This window comes from Natrix helvetica, assembly GCF_964273705.1.
Source record: "Natrix helvetica genome assembly, chromosome: 4".
Classification (NCBI taxonomy): domain Eukaryota; kingdom Metazoa; phylum Chordata; class Lepidosauria; order Squamata; family Natricidae; genus Natrix; species Natrix helvetica.
In genome coordinates, this window is record NC_138550.1 from 31,301,443 (window position 1) to 31,314,283 (window position 12,841).

The window sequence follows — 12,841 nt, forward strand, 5'->3', positions numbered from 1 at the left end:
TGGTAGGTGCTTCATCACTGGAGATTTTGAATGAAAATCCGAACAGCTGTTTATCTGAAATGGTGTAGGGTCTCCTGCTTGTCAGGGAGTTGGGCTAGAAGACCTCCAAAGTGTCTTCCAGCTCTATTCTGATTGAGATTGATTGAGGTACTTCCATGCTACATCAGTATTCATTTTCCTATTTTCATACAAAACCTGGGGTCCAGAGTTTAAGAGAGATTTGTGAAATTGATTTTTGGGGTTCAATGTTATTTTACGAAATAGAAAAAAATCTCAGGCTCTATTAGAATAAGTCTTAGGATTTATAATGCTGAAGTTGGGATGTATGAAAGAAGGAGCAAGAGTGAAATGTGTAGGTCCAGTGTTTGTTGCTTGAAAATAAATTATTTCCAAGAGAAGAGACCAAACACCTAACACCCAGCAGCCAACTAATCAGTCAAGTAGAATACCCTAATCAAGGACCTACCAAGGAGAAAATGAAACTTCCACCTATACTGGCAGGATAGTGTACATATAGCTACTGTACATAAGTAGGAAGCAAACCTAAATTTCACCAGCACTGATGATGTTATCAAGTATCAAGGACACCACAAAATAAATTGTAAGCTAAGAGAATAGTGTCCACCCTAATGCAGTATATTCTTCTGGTTCACCTCAACTTCAAATAATCAAGAATATCAGTGACAGTTTATTTACTCGTATTTTAGCAGGATTTTGGTTCTTAGCTTATGATGTGTAATTTTGCAAGCTGTATAAAGAACAGGATGAATATAAATCAATTAAGTAATACAATTGTTGTCAATTGCCATTGTAAACGTATAAGGAGATATTTTATTATTTAACATTTTACAACAAGCACTTGTGAAGAAAATGAATCAATTGAACAAGGTTTTATAGACTATTTCCTAGGAGTATGTTTGAACTGGAGACCAGAACACAATTGCATTGAGGCAGAAATTTGTTTTGTGCAGGAGAATAGAAAAGTTTATAGAGGATGAAGTTACAAGCTCCACCATGTGATTTATTCTTTTATTTGATAGGGTAAGATAAAAGTAACTAAATACAGCCCTCATTCACACAATAGGCCATAGCACTCAGTGTGATTGATAAGGTTAATGTTATTGATGGATTCATTCATATAAGTATTGGAATATGTAACAAGCATGTATAATGGCTCCTTTAGATTAAACAAAAAAGCCTAAGAATTGTTAGAACTTTTAAGACCACTAAATAATGACTTTCCAGTGCTTTTGTTAATTCTTAGCCAGGTCTTAATTCCTGATGTTAACACTTTCACTTATCTTCTTAGTGCTTGTTACATTCAGTCAGAGAATTCCTAGTGCCTAGCTTGCCTTGTAGCTGGGCTAACAAAACTGTTTTATGCAAATTATATCTATAATTTAGAGTCCTGAGCTGGATTGCTACAGATTTTATGAAAAGGCATTATATACACTGAGCAATTGTATAGATTAACAGTCCACGATGCCTTTACTCTAGCTACTCAGTTAAGCATTTAATTTCTCTTCAGAAAGTTAAGATAAAATACTTAAATTTAATCATACCTGTTGCCCAAGTTAATTGTATCATTTTACAGATTAATCAATTTTTCAATCGTACTAACCAATTGGAAAAGTCCTTTCCAGATTCATTTTGAAACAAATGTATGAATTAATTGAGAAATCCATGTTCTGTTAGCTTGAATAAAATTTTATCATGAATTACAATAATTGGATTGTGTACTGCCTACTTTTGATGGTATCTAGACATTATAGAATCACCAAGGCGCAAAAATACTTGAAGGTCATGCATTCCTGTCACTTGTTCTATGTACAAATTATTATACATCTTGTCCTTAGACAGATGGAAGAGACTATCACTTCCCAAGACAGATACTCCATCGTAAAGCAATTTGTTCCATTGGTAGTTTTTGCCTACTGTTAAATTGAAATATGCTTCCACCTAATTTCCATTTGTTGGTTCTAGCATTTTTTTACCCATCTTATTTTTTTCTTTTTTCTGAGTAAATGTACTCAGTTCTTTCCATGTCTTTGTTTTTGTATTATTTATCATTTCATTTTCTGTACTTTTCCAGTGTAGAACATCCAAAAATATTAGGAATATAATTATATATATATATATATATATATATATATATATATATATATATATATATATATATATATATATATATATATATATATATATATATATATATATATATATATATATATATATATGATGTTGTATTTGTACTGATAAATAAATAAAGGCATACCAGGAGTTGTAACACAAATACATACATACATACATACATACATACATACATACATATATATATATATATTATATATACATACATACACACATACACACATACAGGCGTGCCTCACCCATAATGCAATGCGTGACCCCCCAGTGTGCATGCGCGCACTACAGGCACGACCCCCCCATTTTTTCATGCTTTTTTCGCCCTCCCCCAGCGCCAGAGACTTTATAGGAGCATGGGGAGGGCGAAAACAGCCTCCCCCGCCCCCGGAAGCCCTCCAGAGGCTTCAGGGACCTTCACGAGGCTTCCCTGAAGCCTCTGAAGCAGTCAAAATGACCCTCCGAGCAAACTGGAAGTGACTTCCTGTTTGCTCGGAGGGTCGTTTTAAGCACTCTGAAGGCTTCAGAGACCTTCAAGATGTTCCCTGAAGCCTTCGGAGCTTTCAAGATGACCCTCTGAGCAAACCGGAAGTCCGTTCCTGAACTTCCGGTTTGCCCGTAGGGCCGGTTTTTTGCGCTCTGGAGCTTCAGGGAAGCTCATGAAGCCTCCGGAGGGCCTCTTTTCACCCTCCCCAGGCTCTTATAAAGCCTCGAGGGTGGGGAGGGCGAAAAATGGCTTTAAAAAAGGGTGAACTCAGCTGACCAGCGCACGCATGCGCGCTGGCCAGCTGACAGGTCAGCGTCTTGCGTGCCCTGACAAATGGCTCCACGTGCCACCTGTGGCACGCATGCCATAGGTTCGCCATCACTGTTTATGTATGTATGTATGTATGTATGTATGTATGTATGTATGTATGTATGTATGTATGTAAACCAAGAACAGCCAAATAATCTTGTGATCCACAGGTAAATATATTTCCCTTTCTCTCTCTCTTTCTCTCTTCATACAGGTTGTATTTGTGTGTGTTCTTTACATTTATGCTACACCTTGGATAAGGTTTGGGATATATGAATTTGAGGCATGAATAACATATCCAAAATATACTTGAACCTATAGATATAATATTGTGTAATATAACTTGAGGTTTCATCTTTCCCTGAGTTATATATTCCAGTCAGCATGGATAGAATATCAAAGGAATATTATGTGTGCATCTATTTTTTTTAAAAAAAAGTGATTTAGATTTTTCTTTTAAGAAGCCATGTAGGATGCTATAAAGAAAGAAGAACATAAGGAATCCAAAGAAAGTTGAACATAAGAAATCTAAAGATAAATGCTCTTCCCTCTAAAATTCAGTCTCAGAAGGAAGCTCTTAGCTTAAACATTCAAATGAAGGAGAAAAGAAAATACTGAATCAGGCTAGAGCTGAACATGGACCTTTCCTTATTGATGGTTTTTTTTTAAAAAAAAGAAAGAATATTAATATGTGAGTTCCTACCTGCAATCAGTGATGGTAAAATCCAAAACCAAATGTATTACCCTAATAATAAGACTTCATGTGGTAGATTATCTTCACAGAAGTTTTCCAAATGTAACTGAAGATCTATTTTTTATTTGTCCCTTTTTAAAAGACTCAGATTTTATCTAGTCCCCTTTTCCAAAAGTATGATAGGTTTTAATGCTAAAAACAATAACCATGTCTCTTTTCAGAAATATATACTTTATGTTAGAATTGGCTTCATGGTAATAACTAATATTTTCAGTGCAAATTTTCAATATTTCAAAAACTCATTTTAAAAATGGGTTTATTGATTAAATGAACTAACTAGATTGCATACACACCACTACAAAACACAATGAATTAAAAATACACAAGGCTAAAGTGTTACATTTCTGACTTTACTCCTAAATTAAAAAAAGGAAAAGCAAGTAACCTTCTCAACTGTAATGATAAATTCTTAGCTGTAAGTTTCACAGATACACATAGCTCTAGATCAGGGATGTCAAACTGGCGGCCCGTGGGCCGGATGCGTCACATGCAGGCACGCCCACCGCAGCTCCACAAATGGGAAAAACCTTGTGAAACATTACATGACGACAACGTGATGCACCAAATTTGACACCCATGTTTTAGATTCTCTGATTATATGTGGAATTGCTTAACTTAATTCCATTAAAAGTCAGTTCATGCTGAGATTTTTCTGATACAGCTTTGCTCCTCTTTCTCTAATTATGCCCTTCTTCTGTTCATTATATTTTCCTAGTTTGTCAATACCTGTTGCAGATGGGATGCAAACTTTTCATCTGAAACAGAATTTCCAAAATGAGTATGAATGGAAGCAGAGGACCACATAGAATGCAGCATGCTTTACATCTAATGTGACATTTATTTGATGGCAGAAGAAAATTGATTCAAGTCCCACCAGACCTTTGCCATCATGTTTTATGTATTTATCCAGCAGTAGTGGATCATAATGTCCCTTGACAAAACCTATTATTCTGTCAGCTATAAAGCAATAGAAAGTGTTCGTAGTCTTAAAATGTGCATTTTTAAAATCTGTTCTGAGACATGAACATAGGGAATTACATAAAGTGTCTGCCCATAGATATTTCTGAGGAACTAGGTAAACATGTCTTAGAAATATATTAGGATTGTTTTAATGCTTTTTTTAATTCTATCTTTGCAAAAAAATTAATAATAATACTAATAATAATCACTTTGGAACTGAACTAGTTTTTCCCATTTTCCTATGCAGGTTCATATGGGCTTAGTGAGGCAGAGATGATGATTGAGAAAATGGAATATATTTACACTGTTTTCTTTTTTTAAAAAAACAGATCCCTTTAAATCTTTAAACTGTTGCCTTCTATGGACTGCTTTCTTACCCAGTAATGCTGACTGCTTATTAGTTTATTTATTTATTTATGCATCCTGGCACAGAAGGAAGATTCAGACTGAAGAAATAGGTCTTACTCCTCAGCTCCCACCTGACCTCTGGCACTGGTCACCCACCCGATATTCCTCATTGGCTCTGCTACTTGGTAGTTCTTTTACCACCACTTATTTGTGTAGAAGGCACACGTCCTGACCCACTGGTGGGATTCATTTTTTTTTTATTACCGGTTCTGTGGGCATGGCTTCGTGGGTGTGGCAGGGGGAGGATACTGTAAAATCTCCATTCCCTCCCCACTCCGGAGGAAGATTACTGCAAAATCCCCATTTCCTCCCAATCAGATGGGATTTGAGAGGCAGAGAATAGATGGGGGTGGGGCAAATTAGAGGTGGTATTTACCAATTCTCCGAACTACTCAAAATTTCCACTACCGGTTCTCCAGAACTGGTCAGAACCTACTGAATACCACCTCTGTCCCGACCTCATTTCTTCCCCTTAATGAGAAAGAGAGAAGGAGCACCTCTTGGAATTTGAGTTTCAATTATAAATTCATTAATCTGTTTAATACAAAAAGCTTCTTCCAAGGTTTTTTGAGATAAACTGCCAAAGGACTCAACTTTTCTCTTCTGATTGTTTACATTTATGTTCCGTTCCATTCCTTTTCCAGCCTCTTCATAATCAATGGTAATAATAATCATGATAATAAAAATTTCCATCTGTCAACAGCTTATATCTCCACAAATATTATGCCAATATATTATGATATCCTAGGTTACTGGGAAGAACTCAATAAGTATGAAGGCCAACACCAACTAAAGAACTGGCAGCTCTAATTTCACACTGTTGTGTATATATAATAATAATAATAATAATAATAATAATAATAATAATAATAATAATAATAATAATAATAATAATAATAATAATAATAATAATAATAATACTCTGTAATACCATCTCCCAAGCCTTGCATTTTGCGACATTTTGCCAGGGAAAAAGAATCTCTTTCTCCTAAAGAGGAGACAAAGAGATACAAAAATATAGTTTAAAATAGGTCAACCTTCTTTTTAATTTCAAGTAATCAGAAGCTTTATGTTATGCAGATGGGTAAAATAAGGGCTAAACATTAAACAATTTGTAAACAGTGGTTTAATCAGCAATCTCCCATAATCTACAATTTAGGCCTATCTATTAAAATGGAACAAAAGTACTAAAGTAAGTTTGTTTTTCACAAGCACATTAACCTAGAAACATTAGAAATTATTATCAGAAACAAATGGAGGCAATAACTCAGATCAGATAATAATTCATATAATATTCATGGTTCATTCTAACTTGGTGATCCCTATAATTTAATATTTATCAGAATACACCTTTCTTCTGGTAGATGGACAGTTTTAAGTCAGTTTGAGTTCAGGAGACTTCTTTGTTAATTCAGAACTCATTCTCTCACTTCCAGGTGCCAAAGAAACCACTTTACCACTGTTTGCCATGAATCCAGACAGTTTTACCTTCATGTAACCATGGATAACTATTTTCCAGTTTTCAGAGTTGAATCTCACTGTTCCTAGAGGTTTCTTGTATCCCAGTTCAGGCTCCTTACATTTTTTGGTCTTTTTCTACTCACATCTTCCAGCAATCTCTTAATTTATTATATCAGCTCTTCAAGATAGTTCAGACTAGGAAACCAAAGATATGTTGGCCAATATTGTTTTTGTTAGTATAGATCTTGAAAGTCTGAATATGCACCCCCTCTCTGCCCCTTTTTTTTGTGAACACTAGTGAAGATCTTGCATGAGACTTTTTGTCAGGTCATAGTTCTGCCCCAGACTCAAATTCTTTTGACAATTGTCTTGGCAGTAGGCATTCCTTGGTCCCTCAAGGTCATTTCCTCTGTCCACTATTTAATGTATTTGTTTATTTATTGATTGATTGATTAAATTTATACAGTATGCCGCTTGTCTCACTTACAAGCAACTCTGGTTAGCTAACAACATCACAAAATAACAATATAAAACAATTAGAACAATAAAATCATTAAAACCTTGGGTATTAAAAGTTAATACATTACAGTTAACAACAAATTGAATAAAAAGGGACCATTCTACATTCTATAGCCTCTTCTTCACTTTTTACAGCGAAGCTTTTAAAAAAAAAGGTGAAACTGGGCAAAACCCCTTTTGGGGCTTGTCCAGACAAGTCATGCTTTTTTTTCTGCTCCTCTTTGAATTCAAAGAAGGATTTAACTTATGTTCCTGCTAGCCAAAGAGGAGGGTTCATTCCCCCAGTGTACATGTTATCCAGCATGTTCTATTCAGGAAGCAAAAGTGTTGATTCCTTGCTGGAAAATCTGTCTATTGTGTATCTGGGATGAGAAGGACAGACTGTTAAAGTCCCTTGCTTTTGTGCAATAAATTTTGGAAGTGATCAGGAATTGCTGATGCATTGCATGATATTGATGAAAGAAATGTCCTTCTGGGTTCGGCTCCAAGTGGGGAAAAAGACACTGGAGACATGGAGGCTGCTTGGAAAGATGGTTTTAATGGTGGACAGGACCACATGGCCTGAGTCCTGAACAGAAAAGGTGGTCACATGCTTCAATGTTGGTGGAGAAGAAGAGAAGGCAAAGGAAGGGCTGAAGAAGGGCTTGCAGGGCTTTTTATAATCTGTTCGGCCCCACCTATCTGTTTCCTGTTCCTGTGTAAGAAATGTATTCTGATTGGTTGCCAGACTCCTATGGGCAACCCTCTAGGCTGAATTTTGAATCCAGGTTTGATTGAGTTCAGATGCCATGTGGTCAGTTGAGTAAAGGCTTATATTATCATGCCTTCATTCCCATCCCCCTGGAGCTGAAGGGGAAAACTCTTTATTATGTAAAGTGGACTTCTTAATGGCCCATTGACAAAGTGAGGATGGACAGGAAGCTGCAGGAATTTACTTTGTTTTTAAAATGTGTTTCTCCCTTTTTCACATCCAGGAAAATATAATATTCTGCCTTTTCAATATTTCCTAGGATATTTCATTTTTCTGGGAGAGGGCTGGGTGATAACTTCCTACAATATAAAGGATCCTTCTATGAAGATATGGCCAATAAATGAAAAGTGGAACATGAAAAACAGAAACAACAAAATTATTTTAAAAAATATTTAAACAACAATAAAAATTCTGGAAATAAAATAGCAAGTGTAAAAGGGCTTCATATATAGCATATTTATTTATTTATTACATTTGTCCACAGAATATACATATAATAAATTACATTTAAAAAACAACCGCAGTAAGACAAAATGAAACCAATAAGTTCTCCAAAGCACCTGAGGGTACCTGAGGGTAGAACAAGAAGCAATGGGTGGAAACTAATCAAGGAGAGAAGCAACTTAGAACTGAGGAGAAATTTCCTGACAGTGAGAACAATTAATCAGTGGAACAGCTTGCCTCCAGAAGTTGTGAATGCCCCAACACTGGAAGTCTTTAAGAAGATGTTGGATAGCTATTTGTCTGAAACGGTATAGGGTTTCCTGCCTAGGCAGGGGGTTGGACTAGAAGACCTCCAAGGTCCCTTCCAACTCTACTATTGTATTATTGTAAGTACATGGCAATAATCACAACTCAAACACTTCCTAGGAAACTCAGTTTTGAGGAACTATGTATTAAGGAAATAGAAGAAGATTGCAGGTCATCAGATAGTCGTAACAACTGAGAAGCAACCCTGCACAATCCGCTATGCCCTTTACTTTGCAAAATTAAGGGAAGACTAAATGGTTCTCCTAAAACAAAGGGAGATGAAGACTGATTGGAAAGGATAATCCTGATGCTATTTCAGAGCCAAGCAATGCAGGGATTAATGGTGAAAAGCAAGAGATTGAACTGCACCCCACAACCACTGGGAAACAAGTGCAAAGCCCATGGCATAGGTGTAATGCGCTGTTTTTGGTGTCTACCTGTCAACAACCAGGTCACTCCAAAGATGATTAGGGGACTGGAGACTAAAACATATGAAGAACGGTTGCAGGAACTGGGTATGTTTAGCTTAAGAGAAAGAAGGACTAGGGGAGACATGATAGCATTGTTCCAATATCTCAGAGGTTGCCACAAAGAAGAGGGAGTCAAACTATTCTCCAAAGCACCTGAGGGTAGAACAAGAAGCAATGGGTGGAAACTAATCAAGGAGAGAAGCAACTTAGAACTGAGGAGAAATTTCCTGACAGTGAGAACAATTAATCAGTGGAACAGCTTGCCTCCAGAAGTTGTGAATGCCCCAACACTGGAAGTCTTTAAGAAGATGTTGGATAGCCATCTGTCTGAAATGGTATAGGGTTTCCTGCCTAGGCAGGGGGTTGGACTAGAAGACCTCCAAGGTCCCTTCCAACTCTACTATTGTATTGTATTGTATTGTATTACTTCATTCTGTAACAGTTGACATTCCTGGTGATTCAATTTAGCATACAGGTATTCACATCTATATATGTCAGGGGCACAGTCATTTCACACAAGAACAGATCTTTTCCTATATGCCCAGTAAATGTTTTTTGTCAAATGCCTGCATATACAGAAGGCTTTCTCCTGCTGATCTTAGTAACCACAGAGGTTCATAAAAGGAATTTATTGTGGTCACATTTAAATGGGAATGTTATAGAAATGGATATTGACTGGACTTCTTTCTATCACCTCTTAAGAAAGGCAGTGTGGTTACATGCCATCATATTAGACAATATAGTTTTGATCTTACCTCTTTTTGTTATTTATCTTTTAAACTTCTAGGGCTTGCCAACAGCTCTGTGTCTTCTCTAAATACATTAAATTTTATAATAAATTGTCATATACATGGTAGAAGACTGATATAAACATCTTAAACAGTATGCACAGCTCATCCTAACCCAGAGTCTAGGAAAAAGTCAGGCTTCCATGTATCTTGTGAAGGAATCAGTTCCTATGACTATGAGACTTATTAGGGCAAGATAACATTGGTCTTCTTGCAAATTCTGTAGTGGGCATATATTCTGTCTTTGCAAAATAATTGACATTTGCACACAAAAAAAATTGGTTTCATTTGCATTTGCAAGATGAAAAAAATTCTGAAAGCATGGATAGTACAGTTCATGAGGGCTAACAAATGTGAAAAGCCTGTATATCTTTTGTGTCAGCACTACTGGTACAGAGAATCTGATGATAATTTGGAATATTTATTAAGCATGGGTAAATCCTCAAATGCTGAATCTCTTTTCACAGCAATTTCTTTTTCTTTAACACTAAACAAAATAGTACTAAATAATTTTACAAGCAAAAGCTTGGCTATGAAAGATTTTTTTAAAAAAATGTTTCCATAGCCTGCAATTTACATAGGAGTAATCCAATAGGCTTCTATTATATTTCACTGAAACTGTTCCAGAATGGCTTGTGGATTACACATTAAGACAAAGGAACCCTATTATTACTATTATTACTATTATTATTATTATTACTACTACTACTACTATACGATTGTATCACAGCGGCCAGTTGATTCGCCGGATTTGGCATTGATTACTAGTCGGGCCCCACCCAGGGGCCTAGGACGTCGTAACGTATTTTCGTAATATACGTGCAGATCCAAGCAGTGCAGCTTTTTGCATTTGACTGATGGTGATTTTGTCAAGTTTTAACTGTTTTAAATGTAATTCCAGTGCTTTTGGAATAGCACCCAGTGTGCCGATTACCACTGGAATTACCACTGCTGGTTTGTGCCATAATTATTGTTTGTGCAATTATTATTATTATTATTATTATTATTATTATTATTATTATTATTATTATTATTATTATTATTATCATATTGTCCTGTAGTCAACCAATATGGAGAATTGAAGCCAAAGTGTTAAAAAAAACAGCTCACGTGAGGGAAGCTTATATGCACATTCATTGTGATTAGATTTGGCTTGTATACAAATACCTAGGAGATAAATATGCCAAGCCAACCATTGCTATGAATGAATTAATTGAGATATATCCCAATAGCCTTAGTTTTTTCTCTCTCCTGGAGTGGATTAGTGGAGGCATTTTGCCTGAGACATAAATAATAATAGCACTGTTCCCCCTGGCGTTGTTTAGACATTACCTGGAATAATATGCCCCATTTGAATACCTTAATTCAATAGGAGAATTGACAAAGACAAAAGAGTTTACGGTGAAAAAACATAGTAGCAATTTTATTTTAACACAAAATGTATAAAGTTTAGAAATTTGCAGTATTTAACATAAGAAAAGATTATTGACTTAGTAACAGAAACAAACAATTTTACTTTATTGCAAGAGAACATGATAAGAAAATCTTGATACTTTCAGGATCATACTTAGGTGTCTGTTGATAGTAATGGTGTGTAAATTAGTGTACACTTTCTGTACACTAATTAGTGTATTCTTTCTAACCACATAGAACATTAAGTACAAGTTTAGGTTAGAAATGTGTAATTAAACATATGGCAGTTGTTTAACCATTTCTAATAGTGGTTTTTATGATTGTGTCTAGAAATATCAGGTTATGAATCAGTTCAACATCTTGAAAGACAAGGAAGAGATTTACTAGTTTATCACCTCAAATACACACTATTTCCTCTTTGTGCGTAGCTACGTGATAAAATTTTATGTTTCTGCCCGTTTTATACATTGAAGTTGTAACTTCAGATATAAACTAAACTTATGCAAAGCATTGCTTGTTAAGTGTGGAGTCCCATTTTTCCTCAGATTAGCAATTTGGCCTTGAAACAAATCCACAAGACGATTTGGGGGAAAAAACACTTTTTTGGGGTAGAAGATTAAAAGTCAAATTATTTTAGATGTAGTAAGAACAATGCAAAGTGAAAAAAATAAAGTAACAACATGCAAATTAAAATGAAAGGTTAAAAGAAATAAATAGAGAAATATTTGCAAACAGCATCAGTATTGCAAGTGGACTCTTCAGTAAAGTCCAGTATATGCTAATTTCCAAACAGGATTGTCTAGTTCAGGATTTAGATGCATATTTCAATTCAATTCCCTTTTATGTTTTCTTTTTTCCAATTTCTATTCTACATACTGTATTATTCATTTTAACCAGTTTTTTCAGTAGTGTCTCTTGGAAGGCTTTTGTCTTATGTTTTAAAAATGTTCTATCTACTGCTTCAAACTTAGAACTTCCGAGAATAAGCTGGCATCACAATCTGAGTTTGCTGTTAAAACGGAACGATATAGATATTAAAGTCATCAGGGATAGTAATAAATAAATCATGACAAATGATTATTGAAATTTTTACTATAGATGGAAAATAAAGCTGAACATAGCAAAAAAAGAAAAGAAAAGAAAATGCTCAATAGAAATTAAGATTGCTAGAATAAAATTAATATATCCTGCTTCTTCTATATGTGGGACAAATAGAGAGAAAACCGTGAAAGGATCTATAGGAAAATAAAAGAGGAATCCCTAAATATGAAAGTAATCATATTTCAGTTACCTGGAAAAGAGTATTTTAAAAGTTTTTTAAAACATGCATTAAAAATAGTGAGAAGAATGAATATAACATCCAATATCTAAAGGGCTGCCACAAAGAAGAGGGAGTCAAGTTCAACCTATTCTCCAAAGCACTTGAAGGTAGGAAAAGATGCAAAAGATGGAAACAAATCAAGGAGAGAACCAACCTAGAACTAAGAAGAAATTTCCTGACTGTTAGAACAATTAATCACTGTTAGAACGACTTGCCTCCAGTTTTGCTCCAAAACTGGATGTTTGGTAAAAGAGCTTGGACAACTATTTATCTGAAATGTTTAGGATTTCTTGCTTGAACAGGAG

At 35.3% G+C, this 12,841-nt stretch overlaps 1 protein-coding gene and 1 gene segment (V, D, J or C); both read left to right on the forward strand.

The window, feature by feature from the left end:
- Nucleotides 1-12,841, forward strand: part of ZBTB20 (zinc finger and BTB domain containing 20) — a 546,378-nt gene that overhangs the window by 425,917 nt on the left and 107,620 nt on the right. The window lies entirely within an intron of this gene.
- LOC309390886 (Ig kappa chain V-III region PC 3741/TEPC 111-like) overlaps nucleotides 7,807-12,841 on the forward strand; it is a 380,622-nt gene continuing 375,587 nt past the window's right edge. The window contains exon 1 of the V gene segment in view: nucleotides 7,807-7,836.